The following is a 15,982-nucleotide window of genomic DNA, read 5'->3' as shown; positions in this document are numbered from 1 at the left end:
CACTCCAGAGGACCTTACCATTAAGTGTATAAGTCCTGCTAAAATTTGCTTTCCCAAAATGCATCAACTAATCCTCACTTAATATTACCTAATCATATTAGATCAAATTTTGTGCAATAATATCCTGTGTGACATCTTAACAAATGGTTTTTAAAAATCTAAGTCCTCTCCATCCACTGTTTCTCCCTTAATTATTCTGGCAATTACACTGTCAAAAACTTGAACAGATTTACCAAATGTGATTTCCCTTTCATAAATCTTTGTTGACTTCTCTAATTATATTTTAATATTTTTAAGTACCATGTTACTATACTCTGATAATACATGCAAGCATTGTTGCAATACTGATAGCAGGCTAACTGGCTATATTTCCTTGTTTTCTTTCTCATCTTTCTCAAGTAGAAACGTTTTTACTCTTTGCATAAAGAGCCTCAATGAGCTCTCTTGTGCAACAGTAGCCTTTGTGATCATTTGGTGAAAGAATCTTCTCTAAAGCATAGGTAAGAGAATTTTCTCACAGACGTTCCTTAATAGAAATGGTTGCCAGCAGACAACCTTCTCCCTCTTCTCCTTCTTCTAGCAACTTGTCATGCTCCATAAGCCTCTCCTTATTCTCCCAGGAAAGTTTATTTTCCAGACAAAGCGCCATTTGTGATAAGAAGCAACTTATTTCAGCACTATATTTCATATGACAAAAAGGTACTGCAGTGCCAACCACAATACTCCCTGTACAATCATGAACTTTATTTAAGTATAAAGGTTTTTGAAAATGCACACAATTACATCATTTGCAAAAAGAAAAGTATTCTATAAGTACTTAGTAATAACTTTAAATAACACTGGTTAGGGCATCTTTAATTTCTTGTTCATGTTGTGTTCAGCTGTGCACGGTTAAATGGGCAAAATGCTGAGTTAGACAATGGCAACACTGGTGTTAAATCAGCATTTCACTGCTGATTCACATAATCGCCTTGTTGCCCTGCTTTCAGTCAATGATCGTTTTGCTCATGTGCAGACTTCTTTGTTAAGATTGTCAGATATCTGCATACTTACCTCAGACTTCATTTCTGAATCTTGTTTCAACACCTGTTGTCAAGAATAAAGACATTGTAAGCCCTATTAACTGCTCAAATCCCAAGTCTTTCCTATCTACAGCACTCCACTACCTTAAAGCTAACATTAAAAGTATCTTTGTGTTCTTAGATATTTGTTTCTTCATTTGGTTGAATCAACAATTTAGACAATACTAGAGAATATAATGACATATGCAGTATGGCTGAATGTCATAATGTCATCCAAAGTAATTTAAAGGAAGCCAGCAGAAAGGCAACAGTAACCCTTGCTGCCAAATGCAAAGCTGCCTAGTCACTGGAAAATTCCATGACTATGACCACAAAAACACCTAAGTGATGAAGCCAGAGCTGCTTTTGCATGCAAAGTAAATGTTGTGTACACCTGTCTCATTGGGTTGAAGACGTGTCACTCAGACCGCCTCATTCTTCAGCCTTAACACAATGGGCAGTCCTTAGCTCCATGAAGGCAGATGATGTTCCTGTTGTATTCCATTGCAGCTGTTACTGTTTTTCATTCAGCATGGGATTACCCTAAATGTTGTTGGAGACAGATTAAAAAAGAAAAAAAAATCAGCAGTGAACGACAAAAGAGCAAAAATTCAAACCAATAAAGTCAAAGAGCTTTATAAACAACTGTTTCACTATTACATACAAATCTAAAGGTTATACACCTTTAAGAATGGACATGCCAGTACAAGTGTGTTCATTTTCGCGAAAAATATAGTGTTTCAAGTGGTACCATTATGGAAGTTTGCAAGATACAGTATGGCTCCTTTTATATATATTTTCGGGAACTTTAATCCATCCACATCTACCACTCCTTCGACTCCGCCGCATCTGCTCCCAGGAGGACCAGTTCCAAAAACGTACAACCCAGATGGCCTCCTTCTTCAAGGACCGCAATTTCCTCCCCCCCCCCGACGTGGTCGACGATGCCCTCCACCGCATCTCTTCCACTTCCTGCTCCTCCGCCCTTGAGCCCCGCCCCTCCAACCGCCACCAGGACAGAACCCCACTGGTCCTCACCTACCACCCCACCAATCTCCATGTACAGCGCATCATCCGCCGTCATTTCCGCCATCTCCAAACGGACCCCACCACCAAGGATATATTTCCCTCCCCTCCCCTATCAGCATTCCGTAAAGACCACTCCCTCCGTGACTCCCTCGTCAGATCCACACCCCCCACCAACCCAACCTCCACTCCCGGCACCTTCCCCTGCAACCGCAGGAGGTGCAAGACTTGTGCCCACACCTCCCCCCTCACCTCCCTCCAAGGCCCCAAAGGAAACTTCCATATCCGCCACAGATTCACCTGCACCTCCACACACATCATCTATTGCATCCTCTGCACCCGATGTGGCCTCCTCTATATTGGGGAGACAGGCCACCTACTTGCGGAGCGTTTCAGAGAACACCTCTGGGACACCCGGACCAACCAACCCAACCACCCTGTGGCTCAACACTTCAACTCCCCCTCCCACTCCACCAAGGATATGCAGGTCTTTGGACTCCTCCATCGCCAGACCACAACAAAACGACGGCTGGAGGAAGAACGCCTCATCTTCTGCCTAGGAACCCTCCAACCACAAGGGATGAACTCGGATTTCACCAGTTTCCTCATTTCCCCTCCCCCCATCTTGTCTCAGTCAAATCCATCGAATTCAGCACCACCTTCCTAACCTGCTATCTTCTTCCTGACCTCTCCGCCCCCACCCCAGTCTGACCTATCACCCTCACCTTGACCTCTTTCCACCTATCACATTTCCGACGCCCCTCCCCCAAGTCCCTCCTCCCTACCTTTTATCTTAGCCTGCTGGACAAACTTTCCTCATTCCTGAAGAAGGGCTAATGCCCGAAACGTCGATTCTCCTGTTCCTTGGATGCTGCCTGACCTGCTGCGCTTTTCCAGCAACACATTTTCAGCTCTGATCTCCAGCATCTGCAGTCCTCACTTTCTCCACTTATATTTGCTGTCTTCTCTAGATTGCTCTGCATCACAATCTTTTCAATCCAAGATATGCTTCCAGCACTTTGCCTTTTGGTGTATTTTAGCTAATCACAAGGAGCACTCATGAGCATCCTTGGCTTGATTTACCCTTTCATCCCTCTTTACACTTTTTGGAATTTTCCACAGCTGCCCCAACAGCTTCTTTCACATGTTTTGACAGAGATTGTGAGGAGACGTTCACATTCGGTTATTTTTTTCCAGATAACTCCATGTTTACACCATATTGTTCATTGCCCCGCAGAATTGTAGGACATGGATTTGCAAACATAGGGTGGCATCTTGTGGAGGTGACAGGCTCTTGGTTGGAGAGCCGCTGAACATTACTGGGAAGGTGGTGGCCAGAGCTGGTACTACACCCACCTGAAGGTGTACACATTCTGTCCTGATGCCAGTTCCTTCAATAAAGTACTGACTCCCTTTGGAAAGGATACCCATGCCCTGGGATCTCACAAACCAGCAAACGTCTCATGCTCTCTGAACATAACACACCAGGTCAGGCAGCATCCAAGGAGCAGGAGAATCGATGTTTTGGACATATGCCCGAAATGTCGATTCTCCTGCTCCTTGGATGCTGTTGGACCTGCTGCGCTTTTCCAGCAACACATTTTTCAGCTCTGATCTCCAGCATCTGCAGTCCTCACTTTGTCCTAGAACCTAAACACACTACTGGGTTAATACTAGTAGTGGTGGGATGAGCAGACCTTAAGTGGGCATTGATAACACATTTAAAGTTCTGAATTGTCAGTGTCCTGAGAAGGCCAGCCATGAGTGGAGATGGGAAGTTGGCAAGAATGCCACCTGCACCCTGCCATCCAATTAAGTGTCCCCTGCTACCAAATTCACTGTGGGGAAGGGCACAAGATTCCACCGCCAAGTTCCTAATTTCTATTATAGATCTGTGTAGATTTGCCACATAGAGGTAAGATGCTATAAGAGGGAAGTAAAGGAAGGGAAATGAGCATGTGTGCTATTCTATTGTCAGAATGGCTTGCTAGAGAATGACAATGGTAGGGGGTTGAGATTAACTTGCCCTTTGACCCTGAATGATGCACTTTATAGAAAGCAAGAAGGGAGGAAATACATTTGAAAGGCCAGAATTGATCATTTGTTCCTCACCGATTCTGAAATCGATTCATTCTATTGATTGAAAGACAATAAGAAGTGAATTTCTGAAACTGGCATCACATGCTGTGAGGTGGAAGCGAGCAAACATTGATTGGAAGGACCTTCATTTTCTAGGACTTGGAAATAACTATTAATCAAAACAAGGTTACATTGATTTTTTTTAACACAGCAGCTGAGTTAAATTCATCCATTTGGCAGCTGCTGATGTTTTACTGAGCTCAATGATATGAGCTGGAGCTCTGGGGAGAATTGAATGTATGGGAAAACAAGGAAAGCACTCTTTATGACATTCCTAGCATAATATCTGGAGCCTCATATTAGTATGACTGATGTCTGCTCAACTGATGCATCAGGAAATGGGTAGCCTGTTCATTTTCTTCAAGTAATGTCTGGCAGACCTCTCGAGACCTATTTAAAGCAGCAATGTGTCTCTTGAAGTGAGGTTACACTCTCAGATATCTGGATTTCACTGATATATGGCTGCATGATGGACTATTAGGAAAGTGATTCATTGAATATGCAGAGATTACCTCCTTGGAGGTCTTTGTCCAAGAAAGTAGTGCACGGAAGATGCACTGTTTCTCAGCACCTGTAGGGGCATCCTAAAGGCAACAATCCAGCTATTCTAGTCAAAGGTGTATGGCAGGGTCAGTGCCACTAACATCGCCCTCAGGACCTGACCTCACTGTATGAAGATGCTCATAAGAAAGAAGGGCATGAACTGGCATTTACAAAACACCTTTCATAATCATAGAATGACCAAAGAGCTTTATTTCCAATTAAAGCAGGGAAGCAGCAGGGAAGGTAATAGTAGGAGAAGGAAATCAGGAAGATTAATCTGGGAGAAATACCTGTCACCTTCCTGCTACCACAACAATTATGTTCTGGTCCTGAAGATCTTGCAAGCCATTGCACCAACTGTGACCTTTGAGTAGTCAGTTAATAGCATCCACATGCCAGCACCATGGATTAGTAGCTGGCAAGGCAGGGAGATCTGCCAGCTGGCTTGAGGTGTGGGACTTTAGCCTGTTCTAATCTGGTGATGATCAAGGACATGGATATGGGGAGTGGCAGGGGTCAGAAGTATGATGCAAAAAGCACCCTCCTGATATAGCCCTCCCCATATGCCTCCTCTGAAAAATTACCTCCTATACCTATTGCTCCTGGGGATCTGCATTGCTGTGAGACCAGCAGCTTTGGTCTCTTCAGTGATGCTATAGATTACAGTGGTTGCCAGCCTTCAGATGGGTCAGGACCAAGCTTGCAAAGGATATATTCCTGTGAAAATCCCACCATTTGACTACTGAAGTGTCTGATAGGCACAGGTCCAGTGGACCTTTTTCACCTGCAGTAGTAGGAAGACTTCCTGTGCAGTTTTAGAGTCATAGAGTCATAGAGATGTACAGCATGGAAACAGACCCTTTGATCCAACCCATCCATGCCGACCAGATATCCCAACCCAATCTAGTCCCACCTGTCAGCACCCGGTCCATATCCCTCCAAACCCTTCCTATTCTTATACCCGTCCAAATGCCTTTTAAATGTTGCAATTGTACCAGCCTCCACCACTTCCTCTGGTAGCTCATTCCATACACATACCACCTCTGTGTGAAAACGTTGCCCTTTAGGTCTTTTATATCTTTCCCTTCTCACCCTAAACCTATGCCCTCTAGTTCTGGACTCCCCAACCCCAGGAAAAAGACTTTGCCTATTTACCCTATTCATGCCCCTCATAATTTTGTAAACCTCTATAAGGTCCCCCCTCAGCCTCCAAAGCTCCAGGGAAAACAGTCCCAGCCTGTTCAGCCTCTCCCTATAGCTCAGATCCTCCAACCCTGGCAACATCCTTGTAAATCTTTTCTGAACCCTTTCAAGTTTCACAACATCTTTCCGATAGGAAGGAGACCAGAAGTGCACGCAATATTCCAGCAGGGGCCTAACCAATGTCCTGTACAGCCGCAACATGACCTCCGAACTCCTATACTTAATACTCTGACCAATAAAGGAAAGCATATCAAACGTTTTGCACTTACTGCAGTTAAAAGAGAAAAGTGGATGTCTCAGCCCTTCTGTAAACATTTCTAAACTGCAGAAAATACAACAACAAATTTGTATCCAACAATGTCCCTAAGCAGAAATGTGACAATGATCAAATGTTGTTTGATGGACATATATTGGCTAAGATTCTGTGGAAAACTCTATGTAACAGTTAAGATCTGAAAGGGTAAACTCATATCATGAGGAATGTTTGGTCCATTAGGATAGAAAGAGTTATTCCTTTGAGAAGTTAAGCTCTTGTTCAGTAATGCTCCCTTTAATTTTGTTTCCTCTATAGACCTCCAAGGTCTGTGCATGGCAGTATCTTCTGAAACTGGTAGTCAATGTGTTGGCAGAGGAACTTTGGAGTGGCTGCACAGCCGTACTGAAATACAGCTTAGAGTGAATGCTGCTGTTCAGTTTTCTTTAAGTTGTGTATCCGAATACTTTAGCAGCAATAATGCGTACTTACTCTTAAGTACAGCCCAAGATTGAATGAAGGACATTCAAATATCTCGGTGGAATGTAACTAGCTATTATGTATTCTATAATATACCTGTTTGTCAAAATGAAGTCTTTCTTATGCTGAATACTCTGTGTGGGCACCTTTCCCCAGTTGTTGTTGGCAGAATAATACCAGGAAGATGGATTGGTGCTAAAAAACCTATGCAAGACATACAAATAGTTCCAGTGAACATGACCACAGCATATAGCATCCCACGTTTCTTCAAAATACAGAAAAGAAATATTCTGCCAGAGAAGACCTCATTTAAGGTCATATCCATAATGTAGCCCCACCAGCTCTGAAAGCCCTGTTTCAAAGTTACATTGGAGTTTAGGCTGAGCATAATACCTTTATATACCTCCAGCAAGGAATCATTCCCGGTGTGTGTCACTTTGTGCTGAATATCATGAGCATGTGGTGAGTGAAGCACAATAAGACATAAAAATGTAGAAATCATGACACAAAAGTGCTGCAAGCTTACTTCGCACATTTCTGGGGGTTTCTGTCTTATCCTCATTGAATCAGGGAATGGTTACATGACAGAATGAAGCCCTTTGGTCCATTAGATCCATGCTGATCACTCATCTGCCCTTGCCTGTAGCCCTGCCCATACTTCCTTTCAGATAATCATGTAATTCCCTCTTGAATACCTCAATTGAATATGCCTTCAGCACAGTTTCAGCAATATATTACAGATCTAAGATACTTGCTGCAAAGAATGCTTTTCCACATGCCATCTTTGTATTTTTTGCCAATTAACTTTAATCTGTACCATCTGGTTCTTGTCCTCTCACAAACGAAAACAGTTTGTTTGAACTATTTTATCCAAATGCTAATGATTGTGAATACCTTTATCAAATCTCCTTTCAACCTTCGTTTCTCCGTTTTGAACTGTCCCAAACTCTACAATCTATCTATGTAACTGAAATTCCTCCTCCCTGCAACAATTCTCATTAATTTCTGAGCCCTCTATCATGCCTTCAAATCGTTGCTAAATTTAAATCAGTGTGGTTCCATTGTCCACATAAAAGGTCCATCAAATAATAGGAAAAGGAGTAAAAGGAATTGTATCTTAGCTCACTTGGATGGGCAGCTGGTGTGAGGTGCAGTGTGGTCCCAATAGATGGGTTTAATTCCTGTACAGCTTGAGGTTACTGTGAAGGATCCTCATTTTCAACCTTTCCCCTTGCCTGAGGTGTGGTGACACTTAGGTTAAACCAGCAGCCATCTCTCTAATGAGAAAGCAGCTGTATAGTCCGGTAGGATTACTCACTTCAGGTGACTTACTTCACGGTGTTAGCTCAGTTGGTTGGACAGCTGACTTGTGATGCTAACAGCGTGGTTTTAATTCCTGCATTGGCTGGTGCTAATATGAAGGATTCTCCTTCTCAACCTCTCCCTTTGCCTGAGGCATGATGACCGTCAGGTGAAACCACAGCCAGTTGTCTCTCTGTAATGAAGAAGCAACCCTATGGTCTGGTGACAATATAATGACTTTAATGTTTTATTTTACATTTGTGAAAGAAGCTAGATCATAGTGACATCAGACTCATGCAACTGGAGCGTGAGTCTATAGGAGTCCAACAATGCTCTGTATGTAAGGTTCAGTAAAGCCTAGTGCAGTACATTGACAAAAATGTAGATCTCATATGGACTACAAATACAATCTCAATTAACCAATTTGTCGGGTGACATACTGCAGCTGTAAGTGTGCATGCACTTCCTGCCCACCATATTCTGGTATTAGTCCAAACATTTCCCCAGACAGCATTTCATAATGAACGCAATTGCAAGAGCAGAGTACAAAAAGCAAAATAAATGGTTTCATCTGTACTACAAAGCTTGTGTGGTGTATATATGTATTTAGTTACCAAAACTTAGAATATCTATGATTCGTTTGCAGCTGTTGATGATTTTCACTTCGCATTGTAATCCAATTCTAAATGAACTTGATTCACATTCGAATGTGGGTGGTTACAACATGAACCATAACCATCCATCATATTTGATTTTGCTCTCTGCACTCATTCCAACTGGGTGGGAGGCCTTTGGCAATGCTGCTCTGCAGCTGTGTGGTAGGAGCAAGGAATTGTAGCCAAGGGGTTTTTCCTCCTTCCTCATGGAGAAGGTTTCCTGTTAGCTAGGTCGAACCCCAGAGTAGATGTGGGAATTTGAAGTTACTCGCTCAGTGAGCTGGATTTTGACTTTGAACAATAATGTGAAACATGTGATTGTGAGACAGCAACCAGTTTTACTTCACTTCCAACTATTATTTTGATTGACTTCAATAAATAAAAGTTGAGAAAGATCTTGAACAGGTTGAAACTTGCGGTTGTTTAATGCTATCCAAAAGTCAGAACATGCCCAATTATTTTTCTGGAGGAGTCCCTAATAATTATCCAATCAGGATGACATTTGTCATTGCACTTTTAAATTGGTTTCATTATTTATGCCTGCTCCTATTGGGAAATTGCTTACAAAGGACACTCTAATTTATAAATACTTTCCTATCCAATCTGTTCAAAGGTGTTATTACAAACATCCAGAGAGGGTGTGAATTGTTGTCAGGCCACCTGGTTCAGTTAAAGGACACTATCACTATGCCACAAGCATAGAAGATATGAGCAGGAGTAGGCCATTCAACCCTTTGAGCCTGCTCCACCTTTCAATACAATCATAACTGATCATTGAACTCAATACCCTTCTTACACCCAACCCCCCCCCCCCCCCCCCCCCCCCACCCCCACCATAACCCTTGATCCATTTAGGCACAAGAGCTATATCTACCTCATTCTTGAATACAAGAACACCAACACTGATCTTCTGAATGTCTATTTGGGTTGAGGGGACAAGACATCCTTTCTGAGAAGATGTTTCTAATACTGGCCTAAACATAGACAAAGGAAACCTTTGTGAAGTGATAATGATGATAATTTCCTTGAGAACATAATAAATAATAATTCAATCTCAGCAGATGAGTGAACAATAATACAAATACTTAGAAAGCCAAGTCCAAACTTATATTGTATTACAAATTTGCAATTCACTACCTTTTCTCAGACTTTTTAATATATTTTCTTGAAGCAACAACTTCCAGATTGACACAAATTATAAAAATCTATCTCAGCAACTTGTCGAACTCGTAACAATAAAACTTCAATCAAGAATCTTGTCAAGGCTTTCTCTGAAGTACTGTTGAAATGCTCACAGGTTGTCTTATATTGTAAAATCTGTACTGAGTAGACTGAATGTTTTTATGTCATGTGTTAATTGGTCAAATTGACATTAGAGAAACATATGTAGTAATTATGTCTATAATGTAATTTAACTTTAATTATAGTATAATAGGAATTCCTCTCAGAGAAAAAGGCAAACAAAATTTAGATAATTTTAAGCAGAAATAGAATCAGAAAATAAAAGCTTTTTATAATTATTTCTGCCAAAATGAACAGCTTCACATTTTCCCGTATTATACCTCAGATTTCTGCCCAATCAGTCTACCTACCAATGCCAATCTATTCACTCCACAAATCCTCTTGATAACATATTTTCCTGCCTATTTTTGTGTCATCTGAAAATTTAACTACAACCCCCCTAATTTTCTCATTTAAGTCATTGATGTAGGGATATATCACTTAGATTGAGGTAAAAACTTCAGTTTTCTGACAGTATCCATGTGGTGTGCCAAGCTGACTGTGTGTACTGTGACTAGAGTCTGTAAGCTGTGTAGTTGCAGATACCTTTTGAATTTCATTGATGTGCTTGTATGCCATGAATGAAGATTTGCAAATGTCCCTGATATTATTCCTCTTTCTCTCATGCTGTTGTGGAGTTTTGTGTTGCACTTTGAGTTTCTCTGACCATTGAATTTGTACATTTTAGTTTAATATACTTTTGCAGATCATAGTCAAAAAATGTGGTGCTGGAAAAGCATAGCCGGTCAGGCAGCATCCGAGGAGCAGGAGAATTGATGTTTCAAGCATAAGCTCTTCATTAGGAATGCTCAAAACTTCGACTCTCATGCTCCCCGGATGCTGCCTGATTTGCTGTACTTTTCCAGCACCACACTTTTGACTCTGATCTCCAGCATCTGCAGTCCTCATTTTTTTCCCTCTTACAGATCATAGCTTGCATATGCCGTGAAATACTGGACACTTCTTGTTGGATGAGCTGAGTATATCCAATATTAGTGGGAAGATTATCGTGTATTGGTGAAATCACTAGAATAGCTATCTAGAAATTCAAGATCTACCCAAGGGTTCTGGATTCATAATCCCAAGCAAGCAAAACAGAAGCTGGGAATTTTCAATTCAAATAGGTCTGGAATTAAAAGCTAGTTACAGTCACGATGATTGTGAAACCATTGTCAATTGTTGTTTTAAAACAAACCCATCTGGTTCATTAATGTTCAATAGGCAAGAAAACCTTTTGGTGTCTGATTCTAGACCTATGAGAATATAGTTAATTCTAAAAAGGCCTCACAAGCCACTCAACTCAAGATCAGTTAGGAGAAGCAACAAACATTGGCCTTACCAACATTTCTGAAAAAGGAAAAAAGATTGAAAGTTTTACTTGCCCTCTAGATGGCTACAAAAGTTGTCCTGAAGAAAAGCATACAAAAATGCTGCTGACCCACCACAATGCCTTTGAACCTGTGTCCCTCATCTAGCAATGTGTTGTTGATAGTTTCTTTAGGTTTGTCTACCATCTAACTGTCTTAAAGGTACACTGCTTTTCCACGATCTATGAAATAAAATGTTTACCCATCAATTTGTGACTCCTGTGTTGTGGGTTAAGTCCTTTGTACAATCGAATAAATGGTTTATTTGAAAGTCCAAATGACCCAACTGTGTTCATATTATATGTGTTCCTCCACCCCTTTAAAAATACCAAAAAAAAGGCATCTGTCAGAAGTAGGGGCATACCCAGATCCTAGCTGACATTTAAAAATGTCTGTGGAGAATTTCTGTCTTGGTGTAAACCTTGCCCGATGTATCACATGGGTGAAAAGAGGATTTCCGTTTTTCTTTTCATTAACATGCCCCTGCAAACCACTGAGTGATGAAATACTCTTCACTTGACAGGATGACTGTAGCCCCCCAATACTCAAGAAGGTTGTCACTCTTCAAGACAAAGCAGTCCACATGATTGACCCTCCCATACATCACCTCTCACATTGACTCCCTCCATCATAGCACAACATAGCAACAGGGGATATTGCATGTAAGATGCACTGTTGCAACTCTCCAGAGTTCTGGTGACAACACTTTGCAAACTCACAACCTCTACCACCTACAAGGACAAGAGCAGATGCCACAAGGGAGCATTATGACCTGCAATATCCACCTGCAAGTCACACATCATCCTGACTTGGAACTCTATTCCTGTGCATTCACTATTGCTAGGTCAAGATCCTGGAACTCTCGAACAGCATTGTGGATGTACCTGAGGACGGCTACATTTAAGAAGATGGCTCATCACCACCATTTCAAGGCACTTTGGGACGGGCAGTAAATGTTAGCTTTCCAGTGAACCTCATTATATAAATATTTTTCTTCTATATTCAATCCCAGAGCTCATGTTGGGTAAGCAGTTCCATAAGCCTCTTTGTCAATACAGTCAGAATACTCAAGAAATTAACCAAAGTATACAACAGAGGAAGACAGACAGCAAGATGAGCAATAAAAGTTTTAACTTGATAAGGAATGATGTTTCCATTGGAAAAGACGACAATCCATCTAATGAGTTTCAAACAGGAGATGCCACAATATTATAATATAAAAATGTTTGGATCATACATTGCTCTCTGCTGTCACACTTTGTATTCATCTGATGCATCTCAGTACAATGAAAGACAGATCAAACGTTGCCAGTATTTGAATCTAAACCTTTTGGCCAGCAGCAAGCATTTAATCAAATGCCCAACCCAACATTTTAAACATATTACAGACTTACGTGATTATTGAAATCCTGTTGTACCAATAAATTCTTTTCGATAATAAAAGCATTTGGAATTGAAATTTTAAATCGATAATTAAAATATCAAGTTTGCATAACATTTGGTCTTAGCTTCAAGGAGGTGAGCTGACATATAATTATTAGCTGGCACAGGCCTGAAATGTAACTTTAAATTACTTACTCTCGGGGCTATATATTTCAAGCTAATGGGGAAAAAAATTAATGGAGTAGAATATAATTGAAAGATAGAAGCACAACTCCCAACATATTGCTTCATGTGATTACATTTACTATTTTACCTCAGTTCTGATTGGAAGTATTGATGCTTTTAATATTTTGCAATGCTATATGGATAGAATCATAGAATCTTACAGGACAAAGTGGACATTTGGCCCAGCGTGACTATGCTTGCTCCTTGAAAAAGATATCCAATTGCCCCTATGGCCGTTTCCCTCCAATAGCACAATTATTTCCTCCCTTGCAATTATTTATCCAATTTTCACTTAACGATAGCATAGCAGTAATGTTACTGAACTAATGGCCAAGGGCCCAGGCTAAAGCTGTGGGAATATGGGAACAAAACCCAATGTGACACCTGATTGAATTTAAATTCAATCATGAAATCTTGATTTGAAAATTAGGTGACTATGAAAACAATCTCTCTGAATAATTAAGATCCTTTATGCTTTTGAACAACTGTTTTAAATGTCTCTGAATTTTCGCAGCTCTAAAAAGAACAAATTCAGCTTCTCTGGTCTTTTTTCATAACTGAAGACTTCATACCATTCCTTGTAAATCACCTTTGCACACTACGCAAAAAACTTGACACCTTTCTGAAAATATAGACACTAGAATTGAATAAAAGAGCTCTACCTGAGACCCAGCTAAAGATTTATTGTAGTTTAGGACAGTGTTACATCAATGTTTCCTCACTGGGAGCCCATTTTGAAGCTTGTAAATTATTGTAATTGCAGAGTGACAGCAGGGTGTGAGGTTGTATAGTAATGAAAATAGTGAGAGAATGGTAAAAGGAGATTTGTGAGAATGGGGTAGACAGAAAGATTTGTGATAGCAAAGTGTTTAAACTGCATTGTATTTCATATCTTATCACCGACATGTTTGAAGCAGGAGTCAGGCCTGAAAGGCCAGCCAAGTAAGGCCATGTCTACTCTTTAAAAAATTAAAGAATTTAATAAAGCCTCATATCTGTTAAGATTCAATGAGTTCCATGAAACCATACAGCTTTGGAGATCCCAACTCCAGAACTTTGTGTGCTTAATTTTGAATTTATGCCTCTATCCTGAAAACAAAGGATCTTGTTTTTTTTTTTGAAAAGCCTGATCCACTTGTTCTGTCATCTTTACAGAAGGTTTTTTTAGCCTGAATTTCAAATTGTTTTTGGTAATCACTCCATCCATGCTGTACACAATGTCTGTACCACTGGGAAGTTTGATCTTGAAGATGGAGAATGGTAGTTACAACTATGGAGAAAATGACACATTGCAGTTTGACCATTGTCTTGACCTCAAAGGATTCTGTCTTATTACTGTCTGTGAGGACCATTGCCCACATTTTCTCATAGAGGAGACAGAAGATGTTGATTAATTTTACTCAACAGATAGCATTTGACAGGGTCTTCCATCTCACTTCCTGATTAACTCAGTCAAAAGCCTTGGTCAGATTGATGAAGGCCATGTAGACTGGATTAATGTTGTTCCTGGCATTTCTCCTGGAGTTGCCAAGCAGTGAAAATCATGTCCATGGTTCCACAGTTTTGTTAGAAACTATACTGGCTTTCAAGAAGGATTTCCTCAGACAATAGAAGAAGGTGCCCAGTAAGGCTTCACATGATGATCTTCCTGTCAATGAAGAGTAAGGAGATTCCTCAGTGTTTCCCACATTCCACTTTGTCTCCCTTCCTGAAGACCATGATAATATCAGCATCCCTAACATGGGCAGGAATTCCTTCTTTGTCCTGGATTTTAAGGAACAGTTGATGGAGGTGATGGTTAAGTGCTGCCTGTCCAAGTTTGAAAGTCTTTGTTGGAATCATGTCTACTCCTGCAGATTTTCCATTCTTCATGTGCCTAATGGAGGCTTTGACTTTTGCCACACCAGGTTGGAATCGAAGATCCTGTTTGGTGGTGACTTGGGGGATTTCCTCAAACATATCCTCATTGACAACAATATCATGGTTCAGGAGTTCTTCTTTAAGTGTTGTCTCCATTGTAGGCCCTCTATCTCTCTAAAGGGCACCATCCTTGGTCTATACCAATTTGAGGTTAAGGGTGTATGGTCTTTCTATTACCCTGGTGGCACCGAAGAAACCCTGAGTGTTGCACTGATCAGCAAGACATTGTCGCTCCTTAGCTTTCTCAGTTCATCACTGGTTCTTGATTTCCCTCATTTGCCATCGTAATTCTGCCTTTGCTGTTTGGTAAGTTCTGCCTTGCTGATGATGTTGTTTTGTCAGGCATACAGAGCTTCCTTATGATTGTTGCTGAGGTCTTAGAAGATATGATATTCTCCTCAAACCAGTCGTAGATTTTCCGGGTCTTGTAGCTAATGATTTCTTTGCAGAATGAGATGATATCTGTCTTCATCTCTTTTCAGATTTCATCCAGTTCATGAAAATGAATATTGTGGAGATTTTGGTGATGACATAGTTGGAAGTTCACTAGTCTGCTTGGCTCTTGAAGTCACTCAATGTTAAGCATTTTGCTGAACTGTTTCCTTGACTTCCACTGTTTCTGTAGCATTTGACGGATATTGAGGAGTGGATGAGCCGTTGGTCTGTATGCACTGATGATCGCTTTGGTAATGAGGACACACTTTTGGTCTCAGGATAAATCATGTGCTATGAAGATGTGAGTGTTCTGTATCTTTACTAGAATTAAAAGCTAGCAGAACTATCTGACAATACCAAGTGTTCTGAATAAGATGCAATGTAACATGTCCAGTAGCTGGTTGCCTGGAGACAAAAACAAATTTGAATTAGACCAATCAGTTTAAATTAAACCCCACAAAAAATACCAACTCCAGTCAAGTTTATATTGAGTACATTGACAATATTAAAAGCCGATGACACAATCCGATGCTTTGGAGAAAAATTGAACAGTTGAGGGAGAACTGCCAAAAGACCAACAAATTGGAGAGCAAATCTACAGATGAAAATAAAAAGAAGATTCGACTGCTGACTGGTTTTGAAATTTGAACTTTTCAAGAAATCTTAGTTGAAGGTTTTATCAGACTAATATTACAGAAGGGAAAAGAA

General features: G+C 40.7%; 1 long non-coding RNA gene across 2 annotated transcripts in view; it reads right to left on the bottom strand.

The window, feature by feature from the left end:
* Positions 1-765: 765 nt before the first annotated feature.
* Positions 766-15,982, bottom strand: part of LOC148147518 (uncharacterized) — a 90,121-nt gene continuing 74,904 nt past the window's right edge. The window contains exons 3-4 of one of the 2 annotated variants that reach the window (XR_015759726.1): positions 1,456-1,604; positions 766-1,086 (exon numbers count right to left, since the gene is read on the bottom strand). This is a non-coding gene — a long non-coding RNA (uncharacterized LOC148147518). Of the gene's footprint in view, positions 1,605-15,982 lie in introns of both variants that reach the window. The other variant, XR_015759725.1, reaches the window with a different exon arrangement.

The sequence above is a fragment of the Chiloscyllium plagiosum genome, unplaced genomic scaffold (assembly GCF_037043375.1).
Source record: "Chiloscyllium plagiosum isolate Xiang-an unplaced genomic scaffold, Cpla_swu_hap1 HiC_scaffold_16, whole genome shotgun sequence".
In the NCBI taxonomy this organism is placed as follows: Eukaryota; Metazoa; Chordata; class Chondrichthyes; order Orectolobiformes; family Hemiscylliidae; genus Chiloscyllium; species Chiloscyllium plagiosum.
This window is presented reverse-complemented; position numbering and strand designations above follow the sequence as displayed.